Below are 15,870 nucleotides of genomic sequence, written 5' to 3' on the forward strand. Positions count from 1 at the left end.
ACATGTGTAAGTGAAATAAAGAGCAGGAGGAGCCATCAGAACTCTGAAATAGCACCTAATTGGCAGCACCAATGCTGTGTTACCTGATCTGATCATAGATCAAACCTGTTTTGACTTTAGTGGAGGGCTTGTCGTTTGAAATAACCTGCTCCTACTCTACATCTGACTTTAATGGCTGTGTTTTCACAAAGATTTCTCTAATCCAAGCTCACACAGACACACACATGTAAATGAGTGATATGTGTTGATTGTTAAAGCACTTCACCCAAATCCCTAGTCTCCTGCATGCTCCATTTGGGCAAAGCAATTTAGCTGAATTGCTCCGGGAAAACGCCAGCTGTGCAAATGAAGATCAGGATGTATGGAAATGAAAGCACTGAAACACACTGACCACTTCGCAGAGCAGAAGAGAGGGGGAAGGGATGCCATGAATGTCTAGACAGAGTTTACAGCGAGAGTGAAGGATGTGTTGATTCTAGTCAATGCATTACAAACTTTTAATGAGTACATGCAACAGTTGGAGGTGGTTATGGATGGTGTTTTGACAAAAGACAATGAGAAGATCTGACTAATTTACTGCTGACAGTGACGAAAACAGTTATGTGTTTATGTGAGTGAATGTGTTTTCACTGCATGAATACATCAGTTAGCAGAATCTTCTGCTGCCGGCACTGACTTTAATAAATGTAGATACTATGGGCACTAAGAATTACCATTATTTGTAAATGTCTGTGAAATTACATTTGAGGCAATTGTCCATATCCAGCATCATACTGGGAACATGAATATGTCTCTGATAGGTTGGAGAAGTACTTGGTGACTGATACATTTCTTTAAGTTTAACTACAAAAATTATCTGTGCAATGAAGTGCGGCATGTTTTTGAAAATAATTTTTAAACTTTCACTATCACTTTCAAATAAATGATTTCCATATCTAGGTTTGATTGTATTTGTGTAAAACCTGTCTGAGGTCCCTGTTCTCTGGTTGCAGTAGATACTGCTGTACGGCTCATGATATACTTTTTTTTTTTTTTACTTACAATTGCATATGCATAGTCTTCGAGCCAATATGGATGTTATTTGGTTTCCTTGTTTAAAAGAGTTGCTTATATTTTTTGGATATTGGTGTGCCACACCACTAGGGGGCAGTAACATGTTGATGATGAGTCAAATCATGCGATCAAGTAAAAAATAGGCACAGATGTGTAGCCTCATTGTGTTTAGACTGCAGGAGATGTAATGGTTCCTACTGCAAAAATGGTATATTGCATTACAATCATTACTAAGGGCAGCTATGGCTTAGGAGGTGGAGTGGGTTGTCCACTAACTGGAAGGTCGGTGGTTTGATCCAAAGCTCTTCTAGTTCGTATGTTTAAATGTCCTTGGGCAAGATACTGAACCCTAAATTGCCTCCGATGTATCATCGGTGTGTGTTTAGAAAGCACTGTTTGTATAGAAAAGTGCTGGGTAAATGGGGCAGTAGTGTAAAGTGCTTTGCGTGGTCAATAAGACTAGAAAAGCGCTTTATAAGCAGAGTCCAATTACCATTACATGGATTGGCATCAATCAAGAAAGCAGAAAGAAGACATTGATGCTGGTGGGTGTATCTTTTTCATTCTTTTAATGCAACCTGAAATTGGGAACAGTGTTGTTGTATAAGGGTTGCGAGTGAAAGACTGATGATAACTTTTAAGTGTAAGTCCACTTTAAAATGGAAAACACAACCAGCACTCCGACACAAAAGTGTGGATGGATGATAGAGTTCAAAATGTTATTTTCCTGTTGGTATGATATGTTTTTTTTTCCAGTATACTTAGTCACAGATTCAGTCAGATTCATACAACAGCTAAAGTCTGAAAACTGAACATCAGTACCCAGAAATCCTTTAAGGTACGAGGTCCATGTAAGGGTACCAAACCAAAGATTTGAGAGAATACAGATTCTGTGGGCACAGAGTTTATCATTTGAAGGTTTTTCTCTGTTGAAGCCCCACTTAATGATCTTGTACATAAAAAATTTTCATAGCACTGTTTGAACCTTTCTCTGGCTGATCTGAAGAAAAAAGTAATGTTTACACTGAAATCTGTGTTGCTTGCATCTTGCTGAAAGATCAATATAACACAACATGTTGTTTTTGTCTGTGTGATTTCACCTCTTTTGTTTCTTCAGTAATCACATGACGGTGGCTGAGGCAAACTCACTAAATGTGATGTGCAAACATTAACCTCCCTTTCAAGTCAAAGGAGTTCTGGGTCAGTAACAGCTCTGCAAAGAGGAGCATTTCTGCACCATCAGCAGGTTCTGTCGTTAGCTGCTGCTCAGAGAACGGCTTTTTCATCTGTAGCCTCCACCTGCATCCTCCCTCTTTTTTATGACTTCTCCAAGCTCAAGGACAAAGCAAGTGACTCCCGCCACAGCTCACTGTATTGAATTTCAAACAAAGCAAAATCTACATTCCAGTTATTGGTGTGGATAAATGTTGACAGTATGGATGTTTCCCACAGACACACCTCATGTGGCTCCAGAGCAGCTACATAACATTACATTATATTTACTCATTTGGTAGATGCTTTTATTCAAAGTGTCTTCCTAGCAAGGGACAACGATTAACGCTTTAAAGCCTCAGTACAGTAGGAGACAGTTGGAGCTAGAAAGTGAAAAATAAGAAAATAAGAATGAACTGAAATAGTATTGATGATGTGCTGTTAAAGGAATAGAAAAGCATTTCGGGAAACATCCCCATTCATTTTATTTAATTGAGAGTGAGATGTTCTGAACAGTACCAATCTCATGTCTGTGTGTTGAGTCCAGAGCTGGAGTCAGGATATAGTTAGCCTAATTTAGCATAAAGACTGGAAGGAGGGAAACAGCTAGCCTAGCTCTACTTCTAAGATTACTGATTAACACAGTGCTTAAGATTTTGGTCTTGATGCTTTACAGGCACTATGGTATCAAACCTGGCAACCTCATTGTGATAACTCATTATCACTTGATTATAGTTGTAACTTGTCAAAAAACAGTTCCAGCACATAATTCCCCCTAGAACCACAAATTGGCAATTTTACATTTTATGTTTGTGTACAGATTTAGACAAACCAGGTACAACATGTTAATCAATGAGCTTTAGAGGTGTTGGTCAGTGAATTACTGAAATTTAGACAGAGCCAGGCTAGCTGTTTACCCCTGCTTCTAATCTTTATGCTAAGCTAGGCTAGACATGTCCTGATTAGGAAATACAGTTTTTTACTTTCTCAGAAAGAGAGCAAACATCTGTATTTCCCAAAATATTGAACTATTCCTTTCATATATACAGTGTCACAGTGGTTAATATTGGGCTATTCAGAGGATATATCTGCAGGTCTGTTACACCTTATGGCCTCATTAGCGTTGCTCTGCCCTTTAGCTAGTTTTCTCAACATAGGCTTTGGATGTATTCACTGCAGTGCTACAGGAGGAGTTAGGTAGGATAGGATATACTGTATGATAAACACTGACTTACATTTCACTTTAAACTTAAAAGAAAGTTTGATGGGTCACAACACTTGTGAGCTGAATTTGAATCTGAAGTGAGCATCCTATGTAAGGCTCGGTGTTAGTCATGTAGCTATGATGATTAAGGTTAGGATTAAAAGCTGGTACCCCAGCATTGGGGTCCTCCCAAATATAGAGGAACAAATATATTGGTCAGTGTGAGAGAGAGAGGTGGGGCTGGTGGTGGTGTGGGGTGCCCATGGACAGTCCCTGTATCCCCCCGGGCAAATCCATGGAGCCGGACGCCAGGAAGCCAACATCCCTGTCTGTCTGGGCCCCTGGTGGGACGGTGGACCACCCAGCTGGATCCCACTGAACTGATAGGCTCAGAACATATTACCAAGCAGGATGCTGAATATTCACAGAGACCAATTGGCTGAAGCATGGGAAAATAATACATGGGAAATGTCTTATATTTAGTCCAAAATCTCACTGATTGTTTGATTTGATTTTAGTTTAGATAGAGCTGGACTTTTCTGTCTGTCCAGGAATGTGTAGACCACATCTGTGTCATCTTAACCAAGCACAGGTCAGTGGAGAGCTAAACTCACGTATGTAACCAGTGTAAGGTATGTAACCTTACACTGGTTACACTTTTCAAGAGGTTTATTTGTTCCATCTGCAAGATTTCACAGTGTTGTCCAATCCTCACAATATTTCTACAAAAATGGTGAAACTGGAAGAATGTTTAAAATATTTACCAATCATTGACTGTACTGTCAGAAGCATACTGTCATGAGCTTCACTCAAAGAAAATCAACTTTTTACTCAACAAACCAACTTCCTTGCTTATACATTCATACATTTGGGACTCTCGTTCATTTTCTCAAGCAGGACAAGCTCCCAAGCTGTTTACTGGCCCCAACATGCTGCTCCGCTTCCACTCTCATCAAACCTTTTCTAACTTTCTACCAAAAACCTAACCTCAATCTTCTAACTAATCAGCTGATTTATCCACCTTGGATAACCTGGATTCAGGACCTAAAAGTCCCTCAGAAATTTCCCTCTTCAGGCTACTGATTATTACAGGAAGCCTAAGAAACCACTCACATTTAATTAAAACCAAATACTGCTTCTGACTGGACGATCCAAATGTATTTCCTGTGGCCTTGCCTTTTTGAAACATTAAGGAAATTTATTACATAATGTCTCTTCTAAATTCTAATGCCATTTTTATTTTGGGCCACAATGATAACAACAAAACAAGATCCTGACAGGACCAAATTCACAATTTAACACCATGTTAAGGTATATCCAATATATATTATATCTGCTCTTGTTCTCTCCACTCCTCCTCTCACCCAGTGTCACTTAGTGTCCACCCCCCGTCAGAAACTTTACACAGAAGAGGAAAAAACACTACTTTCTTTATCCTTTCAATATCATGTGAAGCTCTTTACACACTTCAAAATGGGACCACATCATCTCGTCACACTACCTCCAGTACATGTACACAATCCACAGAACTGCTATGGCAAAGTGCCTGTTCCAAGACTTGCTGACAATTCGAGTCAGCGTTTGTCCTTCTGCTTTAATCTTACAGGCTGTCTGCACGGGGAGTGTTTATCAGCACCCATGTTTTTTTTAGACAACTCAAACGTGTACACAAGCTCATGTTTCACTCAGTTTATACACATCCTTTCAAAGGCTGTCAGATTTGTTGTGTCCTCTGACCTTAAATGCTTGATTGATAATTATTAATTTAGGGTGAATTAAGGTAGTGAAATGGAAAGATGAAAACACAAACACAGATGCAGAACAGACACACACACAGACCTCTCCAAAATCATTAAACACCTTTCATTTATGAGAAGTTTTTCCTCTTTCAGTTTGCACCATGCTTTTTTTCATACTATAGTGGCATCAATATGACTGAGAAAATTTCTCAGTCATATTCTCAGTGTGACCCGGAGTAATATAAATACTGATGTTCTGTTTCTCTGTCTCTAATTCGAGGGAGATGCCATGAGTCATCTGCAAAGGATGGCACAGCAGAGTGACTTCATTCATTATTTAAACCTCCCAACACAACAACAGAATGGGTCAAGATCTACAGGTAAATATTGTTCTCCGTTTTTCTACACATCACATTAGAAAGCTACAGTATTTCTCACTGATTCCAAGTTTATAAGTAGAATGATCTGGGGTAATGCAGCTGTCCTCATGATGAGTCCTGAGCTCCATCAGATCTGTGCAGACATATTTATTAAAAGCAAAAGTCCAAACTCTGACTCAAACTATTTTTTTCTTTCATGTCAGAAGGATAATTAAAGTTTTTTTTGCCACTTGTAGTCTTGCTTATAAATATTAGCGGTTGTGGTTTATGCTCTCCATTATTAACACAATAAAATTATCCATCCTGTGCCACAGACAAATAAAACATGTTAGTGAAAATATTTTAAAACAAGCTCACATATGTGACGTTTTTTTTTTTATTAGCCAGAGCAGAATCCTGCAGGGGTCCAGTTTGAAAACCTGTACCAACCCCTTAAGCTTAACACAAACCGATCTGTTGAATGATAATTAAATAAAGGCTAAGAGCTGATGCTCAGGGCCGTGATTTAATGATAACTAACCGTGTGCCTTTTCTATATGCTAACTGACTAATCTCCAAAGGATATGTGGGCTGTTTAATGTTTTTTCCCATCGGATAAATAAGGACTGATTTTTGTATATGGTCTTGTCAAGGTTTATTCAAGGTTTAAAGACATAAATGGGTCTTTTCAAATATTCCGAAAAGTAGCAGAACCACTGTAGTAATTATCCTTTATTAATTGTTTCCACAATATAATAGGTTAAGGATATTGATATTTGGGGTGCTGTAAATTCTTTTATTTAGAAACTTCAGCCTCGCTCCCTCAATTTCACCTACTAGTGCTTTCAAAGGGGATGAGAGTAGTTTGTGATTGGTCATAATTGAAACTCACCTCGACTCCACCTGTTGATTATGTATCCCTCCTACTGATAATTTATTCAGCCTGTTCCCTGGTTTGCGCCTGTTGTCACCAAAATTGCAAAAAAGTAAGCTGGTCATCCCCATTTGTGTTTGTGTCCTGTTTCAGGAAAATACAGCCTTAAAGGTCAAAGGACTCGTGATCCTATTTTTGGTTGCAGATTGTCTTCAGCATGAAGTTTGAAATGGAGTGCGTGATGTTAGGCACAGTTGTGAATCACTGTGAAAAGTTCTTTAAGGTCACAGTCTTAACAGGCCTTACCAATGTTGCATGAGAACGGCTGCACTGAGACATAACATGTTAGTGTTCATAAGTTTTTGAGTCTGATTATATATCTCTATGGCACTTTTACTTATCTGTGTGACGCATATGATCTGTCACAAGAAAGCTCAATAGTCTGTATTCATTCAGCAGACAGACAGACAGCATGCTGTAGTCTGAGGCCTAGAGGAATTTTATAGAAGTATTTCTTTCAACAGGATGCTGTTACACAATTCAAGAAGCCAAAGTCAAAGGCATCACTGTGTTCTGACCTGCATCAATTATTGAAATTATGAATGATCTCTATGTGTCTTTACTGTATGTAATCACATTATCAATTTAAATACAATGTATTACATAATGTAATATAACTGAAGAGCAGTTTAACTACTGGTATTCAACCTGTATTCTCTGCCCTCGTTTTTGTAATGGGAACAAGGAAAGATCATAGTTATATTTTTAGATAACAGTTCAGAACAGAAATATGAGCAGACAGATGGACATGACACGTGACAAAAGTCCATGGACATGTGAGTTAACAGGTCAACATGGATGATATGCAGATGGGTAACAAATACAAGTTCTCCAAATTAAACAAAAAAATACGTTGTTTGTAACTGCCCTTAAGAAGGACACATATAAAAGTTTTTGATGTGATGCTTCTATCAGCAGGACCCCATCATATGTCTGTTTCACATCAATGTTGAAAAATAAATCTGTTCTATGATGTGACAATAGTGTTATTCCAGATGTTGAGGAGTATATGTGAAAACAGTAGTACACAGCCTTTTGTGTGTCCAGAGGGAGCTGTGTGAAGTCAGAGAAATGTCTTCAAGTGATGTAACTTGAGTCAGTGTGGGTCAGGTCTAAAGACTACAAGTCTGCCAAGTAAAAAAGTCTGGGGATGTGGAGTTTGAAAGATGTGAACTGACAAGACCTCTCCAGCCTGTCCCTATCTCTGCTGCAGGCTCCAGGATACATTAGTCGCAACTCACATAGCACACCTGACTCTCTGACTGAGTTGCGTTGCATTGTTGGTAACATAAGTGGCAGGTTTTGACATGGAAGAAGAATGTATGAGAAAAAAAGAACGATATTTCTGTTGCTGCTGCACCAATTTGGGTGCGGACTCTCATTCCATTCACTCATGTTCATCTAAGAAACATTTAAAGAACCTCTTGCCTTTTTGGAGATGTAAGTGTGAAGGGGACTAATCTCATACTTCATTTCTAGGAATGAAGTGCTTATGGATACAGATGAAGCAGATGAAGGCTTTGGAAGGGTTAAAAGAATCAACACAGCAGACTGAAGAAATTACATGCTAGAGTAAAGACTTATTATATTAACAATATCACAGCTTTCTCTTGCATTACATGAACATATATTTTGTGGGGGATCAAAACAGTGGTTTTGTAATGTAATTGGTGACCACAGTATGATTTCCGAACCCACAGTTAACTAATTTGAACTTTGTCTGCAGTGTTGCCATACTTCCAGCTGGCAAACCTGTCATGCTCTGTGTGAGCGATTTGCCAGGAGGCTATGAATTGGAGGTGGTAGTCCTGCCCAGCTCAGTGGTTAGCCAGGACAATGAGCTTCTTTGGCTGTGCCAGTGTCAAACTCAAGCACTAAGGTTAATTTCTGCCTGTAGGTTAGTGCTGCTTCCTTAAGAGCTACTTCTGTTATTTACCTGCAGCAGCAGTAAAATGTATCATTTAATAAAGATGCATTATAAGGGCATTTTAACAAAGATTACTTTTTTCGAATCATTTATTAAACCTGCAATAACTTGCAAAACAGTTGCTTATTTCCACATCCATCAGCTCTGTTTTTGGTCTCTACCAACTCCTGAGGGAAATATCAGGCTTTTTAGCTTCTAAATGCTCAACTCTCTTCACCAGCTCTTCTGTAATTGTGTCCGTCTGCTGTTTGCTGCTGAGCAGGTAGAGGACAGTGGCTCTTTAGAGCTTTTTCTCTGAAAACAGTGAGAGTAAACCAAAACAGTAAAGGCGTGGTCTGGAAAAATAATGACTTGAAACTCACCATAAAGCTCCGTTAAACCAAGGGGAGATGCAGATTCAGCTGATAATTTCTCTGTAGACACATCAATACCACAGATGCCTTTCACATTGTCACATTTACATTTCTACATTTTTTTTTCATACGAATATTGATTATAGCTGCTTTAAAAGATTTTGTGTTTTACACTTCGGATTAGCCAAAAAAGATTCCAGAAACACGTGCAAACCTGAGTGTGTGTTTGTGTAGTGTGGGTGTTAACACTGATGGGACACAAAGAAAGGTCATTAAGTTTCATGGCCTCTGGATGCCCACTGGGACTTTGTGGCATCAGCAGAAATTACAGGGAGGATCTGATGGCAGCAGACGCACTCGCTTGTTATTCTTCAATTACAGCCCAAAGCTCAGCAAACTAAAAGAGTGAGTTGGTCCTCGTCCTTCCAGATTATTTTACATCACAGCAGAGATGGACTCCCTTGCTTCTTCCACCCCTCCTGCTCTTTCCTCTCTGTCCTCCCATCCTGCAGCAGGAATATGGTGTGATGGGTTTTCCAGTCTCAGCTAGTACACATGTTATCACTGTGACTCCCCTGAAAGTTCCATCCAGACTAAATATTTTGCCAGAAGTGAGAGGTTCTATAGGCCTCAGCTCAACCCTCAGAGTTACAGGCCAGGAAGGGTGTTGGGTGGGGAAAAGCTCTCCTGAGGGTGCTAACACAGTGTTGAACTGACCTTCATGCTTGTTGAGTTTGGGTGAGGGGGAATTTGGGTTAGGGCAGCTGGTCTAGACTCTATAATGAGGATCAACGATATCAGCCTAAAGCATAACCTTGTTGTACAGTAAATTATCACAAGTTCATGACCACACTTTGTATTGTATACCAGACATGTACCACAGACTGTCTGAGGATACAGTAGACTGGATTGATGCCTCTTGTGCAGCTTTGCACAGTATCAGGCACTTACGAGACGAAACAAAGTGAAGAGCAGACTATTTGAGATAAAAGTCTTGGAGGAGGATCATGATAAAGACCTGAGACCCACAGCATGGGAAGGAGAGCATGTTCCCTCATACAGGTCAAGGAGTGGCAGTCTGCTTAGCGGCATATACAGAATACACTTCACAAACTCCTCCTGACCCATACTGTGTGTTCACTCATTAACTCAAAAGGACAGTTCATAGAGTTGCATGCAATGAATCACAAGCTGCTTGTTAAGCTTCATTACTCTTCCAAACACAAGAGACTGCAGGTGAATTAAGCGGTCTGTGTGTGTGTGTGTGTGTGTGTGTGTGTGTGTGTGTGTGTGTGTGTGTGTGTGTGTGTGTGTGTGTGTGCAAGCACATAGTGTATGATTCCTTTGGAGGCCACAGGTTGTACCCGATTAAACCCTGGGTGGAAAATATCACAGACATACTACTCACATACTATTCACAATACCAAGGTGTTTAGTTTTCATCTTGGTGTACAGTTAAGTTGGAAGAACTCATTCCTGAAGAAACAATCCAATAGTTTTTTCTTGGATGGACACGAAACTCTCCTGGTTAAATTACCAATACAAAAGATGCCTGTGTTGGAAAATATGTAGCACAAACCTGTGGACAGAATTAGATAAGTAAACTACAACTCCAACCTTGCATTTTGCCTGCAATTATCATTATTATCAAGGTTGACGTTTTTTTTTACATTTACCATCAATGACAGGGTAAATAACTGATATTACAAGCCACAGCTCTAATTAAGGTATTTTCAGATTCTGACTGGCTCTTTCTCCATAGCAACAACAACTGAAGCTTACGGGTATTGTAGTATTGCGAGAAATCCACTATGCTAAATCAATGGAAAAGTCATGATTTCTCAGAAACAAAGTTAAAATAATAAACATAAACCAACACAGCATGGATGAATGGTCTCATCTCCCACTTTGCAAATGCATTGTTAGAGCCTTTCCATTAGTGAGATAAGGGCAAAAAGGGCGAAGTCCTGGGCTCATTAAAATCTAGTTTTTCATCCATAGAGGTTCCCGTGCTTCAACAAAAAAATTGGCTTTGCAACAAAAGGTCCATGTCTTGCAAACCAACCCATTAGTGTTAAAAAAACAATTCATATAAATGTTTTCTGATCTTCAACCTCCTATAGTTAAGGTTTTGTTAAAGTCAGACAACCAGAAGCACTACCAATTGTGGAAGCATGAATATCCACAGAAAATTTCATGGACATCTGACCACTAATGTCAACTTTTGACACTAGACTGTTGCCTGTCTTGATGGTGGTGCTAGAGGAGAAGTCAGATGGTAGCACAATCACTAAGGACTGTCCTCAAGGCAACAATGAATATCCAGTATCTAACTTCATTGCAACCTGGCTTTTCCTCAGATGTCTAACCTATGAGAATGAGAATGAGATAGAACGAGAGAAAAGGTACATATATGAATTTACATTTGAAATGTAAAATGCTTTTAAAGGTATATAGAAAATCCTCAGATCAACAGGAATGGCTCAATTTGGAAAATCCAGTGACAAACTGTGCTCTAATAAGATAAAATCACCCATGCTTCTGATAAACACAGTTTGATATCAGGAGGGCCACTTCATATTGAGCTGAGCTCCAGTTTTATTCACATATGCACACATGTTTATCTGTTGGAGCAGCTGTCATTGTTGTCATATCACATAACCATGTGATATGACAACTGCATGAAGGTAACCATAAGGCCAACCGTTACTTCAGCAAATCAAAAAAATGTCCTTTATGTTATGGGGAAAACAAATGTATTTTGATTACAACTAGTTTATTCTATAATCTGGAAACCTCTTATTTCACCACATACGGATTGTGGACTCCACATGGCGTCCTCTACATGTTTGATATCTGCAGACTAACAGTCATCATCCTGAACCAATGAAGCCACTTTGTAACATGAACTGTAAACAAGTATCATCCCTCTCTAAAAGTACAGGGTATCAAATAGTTGGACGAATTGGTGTCAGATAGATGTCATTCATTACTATCCTGTCTTACTGCACCACCATATGGAGTTATTGGTGCTCACAACATACATAAGGGTACAATAGTCATATGAGCTTTCTGTAAACCAAATGGATAATTTAAAATATGCTAAAGAATGAGATTTAAATCCAAGGAAGTCTAAATGCAGCTTTTTTCTTTTTCTTTCACATCTGTTCCTCTATTCTGTTTGCTACTGATACAGTTTCATCCAAGAAAAAATGTCCTTAGTTTTAAAACTAGTGATTAAATAAGCTAAGCTGAGTTTCATCTACTTGGCTGGGTGTCATCAGGTGTGGCCTGTTGTACTATGGCTGACTGAGGTGGGACGTGCACCATTTCAATAGAGCATATAGCAGTCATTAGATGACAGCATCATGAGGATGTTTAGTTACTTTTCAAGGATGTGTAAGGATAAATGTTTTGACCACATTCTGTTCCAGTCAGTCCCGTGGTGCTTGATGAACAACAACAGGCACCATGAGTGTCCAAACAAATTTCAAAACTATCCAATATTGTAGCGATATTTCAGTTTGGCCAGTGCTGGTTTATCCCTTTAATGGTCCTCTCAGCTGTTTAGTAGGGCACATTTTTAACTGTGATATATTGTTGAAAAAATATTTATACATAACTCCTCCTCCCCGGGTGCTTTGGGGTTTTCAAAACCACACCTTTTCAGGTGGCTTCCTCCCAAGAACTTATCATCAGAAAAATCCCTCTTGTGTCCAGTAATAAATCTATGTTTTTTATTTAGTGTAGTTTTAGTGAACTGACTGAACAGAATGATGCACGTCAATCCCCCCAAACGTTTGATGACTTCATTCAAGTTGTGATAATAAGTGATAATAAACTCTTGTGGTTCTGATGTTATTCATTGTATTCAAGTTATTAAATCAGTGCAGTATTTTGGACGTTTTCAGTACATGCTGACATTGATAATGTTAGTAATAATAATTGAGAAATGGCAAACTGAATCACAGTAACAGTTTTGAAAACTGACAGACTTCACTCTGGTCACTGGGCCCCATGGCTGTATCTGGATTTAAGAATCAATTTAAGTGTTACAGGAAAACAAGTCAGCAATAGTTTGTAGAAGACTACAGAAACGCTCAAAACACCAGCATGCAGACCAGCAGGTCTGATCAGGCTCTACAAAGATTCAGATGTAGATTCTATAATTATATATCTTATTGTTTTTATATGACTTTTGGGTAATAGTTAAAAACTTATGTTTGACTTTTTGAATTTTACACATTGCTGTTATAATTTGATCCTCATAAAGTTCTTCATTTGAAGCACACTAATGTTCTGCACATAAAATTCTATGCATCTTTAGGTGCTCACATTGTTAGCCTTAGACTTTTTCTTTTTTGTTTTGGATAAAGAAAAACATAACTATCTCAGTGACAACATCTTTGTTGTGTGTCTACACACTGTGGGCATTTACAGAGTTTGGGGTTAAGACAGGTTCTCTTTGGGCGGTTGTGTGGAAGTTCTTGATTATATCTGTGAAGGTTGACAATATATGAATATTTTCATTCATCCATATTGTCTGCTCGACCACATTAAACTAACAGTTACATTTTTTCTGCTTCTGTTTTGGACTGGATATGCAGGCTTAGTGTGGATGGAATGTCAAAGTGGGGAAAAAAAAGGGTTTTCATGTAGAGCTTACTCTGCTGTTTATCTCACTGTAAATCCCTCTAATAAATACCCAAAATATTATTTGTATTTCTCCAAGATAGACAAGCCAGGGAACGTAGTTTTTCTTGTTGAACTGATCTAGAAATACCTTTGAAAGCTCATAGGTAGCTGGTGAACACCATAAGGTGCAGAACCGTTGTTCATGCTGTGAATCTCATCTCATGCAAGAAGGAGTGGAGAAAAGACAACAGTTGAGCTCCCTCAACTGTTGAAGGAGGCTAAAGGGAGTAGGAACCATGGAAACTATGTGGAGTGGCTTCAGTGGAGCAGTGAGCCATCTCTGTGAGGGGACAGCAGGGCCGAGCTGAATGGGAATAAAACCAGACTCTGCTTGAGATGAGAGGAGGGGTTGGAGGTGTTGTGACTGGGGCGCTTTGAACAGAGCAGTACACCGCCGGTTCTACTGTGATTTGTCCCGGTATGCATCAGGATGTTTCTCAGATGGTGGAGATCAGGAGTCAAAACCTCAAAATGAAAGTTGAAAATTGGCTTGTAATCAGTTATATCTGCACCAAGCACTGTTCTGTCAAGTGTGGTCCTAAATAGGTATAATAATAAGAGCAATAATATATTCCTTCAGCTTCATTTTCAATGACTTTTTTTGAGTCTAGCAGATGTTGGCTGCCTCCTGCATGGTTCTGCTCGCTGAGACTGATATTAATGCAAAGTACAACACGGACAACTCAGCTGAGTTAACAAGTTCATCCTGAGTTAACAAGTTCTTAATTTTCTTTGTAAAAGACGAAACGAAACATAAAGGAAATTCCATTACTTTTACAACCTAGAACTTCTTCATGATCCCTCTGAGGTCTGGTAACATTTTACTCACAAAATTAATTGCTGATGATTCTATAGCTTGTAGTAAAAACACATAATAAATGAATGAATGAAATGTGGTGTAAAAAGTGCCAATCCCATTTTACAAGACATTTTGTGTGGACTAATAAAATAAAGATAATAATAATAATTGGGTGGTCTTTCTAACATTTGCTTTCAGGACACATTTGAAAGCTTGGATTGAGTTTGTGACACCTTTTAAAACAGATTTTAAATCAGTTAGATGAGTCTCTAGAGAGCTTGAAAATCTGTTTATTTCATATATTAATGGTAATAAGAATAATACAATATTTGGACAGGTAAATATTAATTCATGTGTGAAGCATCATTTTATTGGTATTTTCACTTATTTTCTCTCTTTTCATTCCCTTTTTTAAGGCTTACTTTGATTAAATGTAATGTTTTTATTTTGTTTTTTTTTTTGTATTGACTTTAATGGCAAAGAAAAATGTTACCTATTGTGGAAGGATAAAAAGAGGTCATCAGCTATGAGTTTTCATCTTTAGCTGTTGAATGTCATTTTAATGAGTTTTGCTCTCTGAGGTATAAATCAGCTGTAAAATGTTAAGATGTAACTTGCACTGTGTGTTAAAAAATCACTCCGACCATGAAGTATTTATTTCTTAAGAGAAATAACTGAGCATTTATGTCCAATATGGACAAGAGATGATTTGCAGAGCTGCACATAATATCATATTTTCAAGTGTTTTTTTTTCTCTGATGATTTTCTGTAAGGTTAACATATTTAATTTGGATTCATTAATCTGAAAAGATTAATTTAAAAAATTGAGTACTTACTGCTAAACCAAATATGTCATGATTTCCCCTTTGTTGATGGGTATTTCCGTCTGCCTCTACCCAGGAGCTGTAAACATGCTCTTTTAACCTTCCTATTCTATGAAATTAATATACATGGTAACCTTGCTGTTTCCCTCCATGTTATTTAGTTCTGCCAACAATTCCATGAATCAAATATTTAGCTTTATGTAGTGGCTAGTAATGGCTCTCTTTTATTATCTTCGAAATGGTTAACTGGAGAACCTTAGTTGGAGTGATACATCCTGTAACCAAGAGGCAAGCACTGCCTGAGAACACAAGTTCCAAAGTCCTCCACACTGTAGTTATAAGGAAGCTTGTTTGTGGACATTGATGCTTGACTTTAATTTGATAGGTTCCGAATTATTTAAATTCAGAAAACTGCATGAATAGTCAAACTGACATGCCTGTTTGACCACTTTGTAGGAGAACTTTCTGGAGTTTGAAAAAAGAACTATGACTGTACCACTGGAGGGACTGATTCGTTGATTTTGATCAAATGTGCCTTCACAATTGCTCACTTGTATCCAAAGGGACATACTATGCTATGAGCACAAAAATGGTTTTGAATGTATTGCTCCTTGTACTGATAATTCATGTGGATATTGACTGGTCGAAACTGTGTGTGTACTTAAATGATGAGGATCAAAGTCAGCAGAAAAATTCAATCAAAGCATCATGGCAGCTTCCAACATGTTTCAAAGTGTGAACACTCCTAGGTGGATGCTCAGATCATCAGAG

Source organism: Xiphias gladius, chromosome 22 (assembly GCF_016859285.1).
Source record: "Xiphias gladius isolate SHS-SW01 ecotype Sanya breed wild chromosome 22, ASM1685928v1, whole genome shotgun sequence".
Classification (NCBI taxonomy): Eukaryota; Metazoa; Chordata; class Actinopteri; order Istiophoriformes; family Xiphiidae; genus Xiphias; species Xiphias gladius.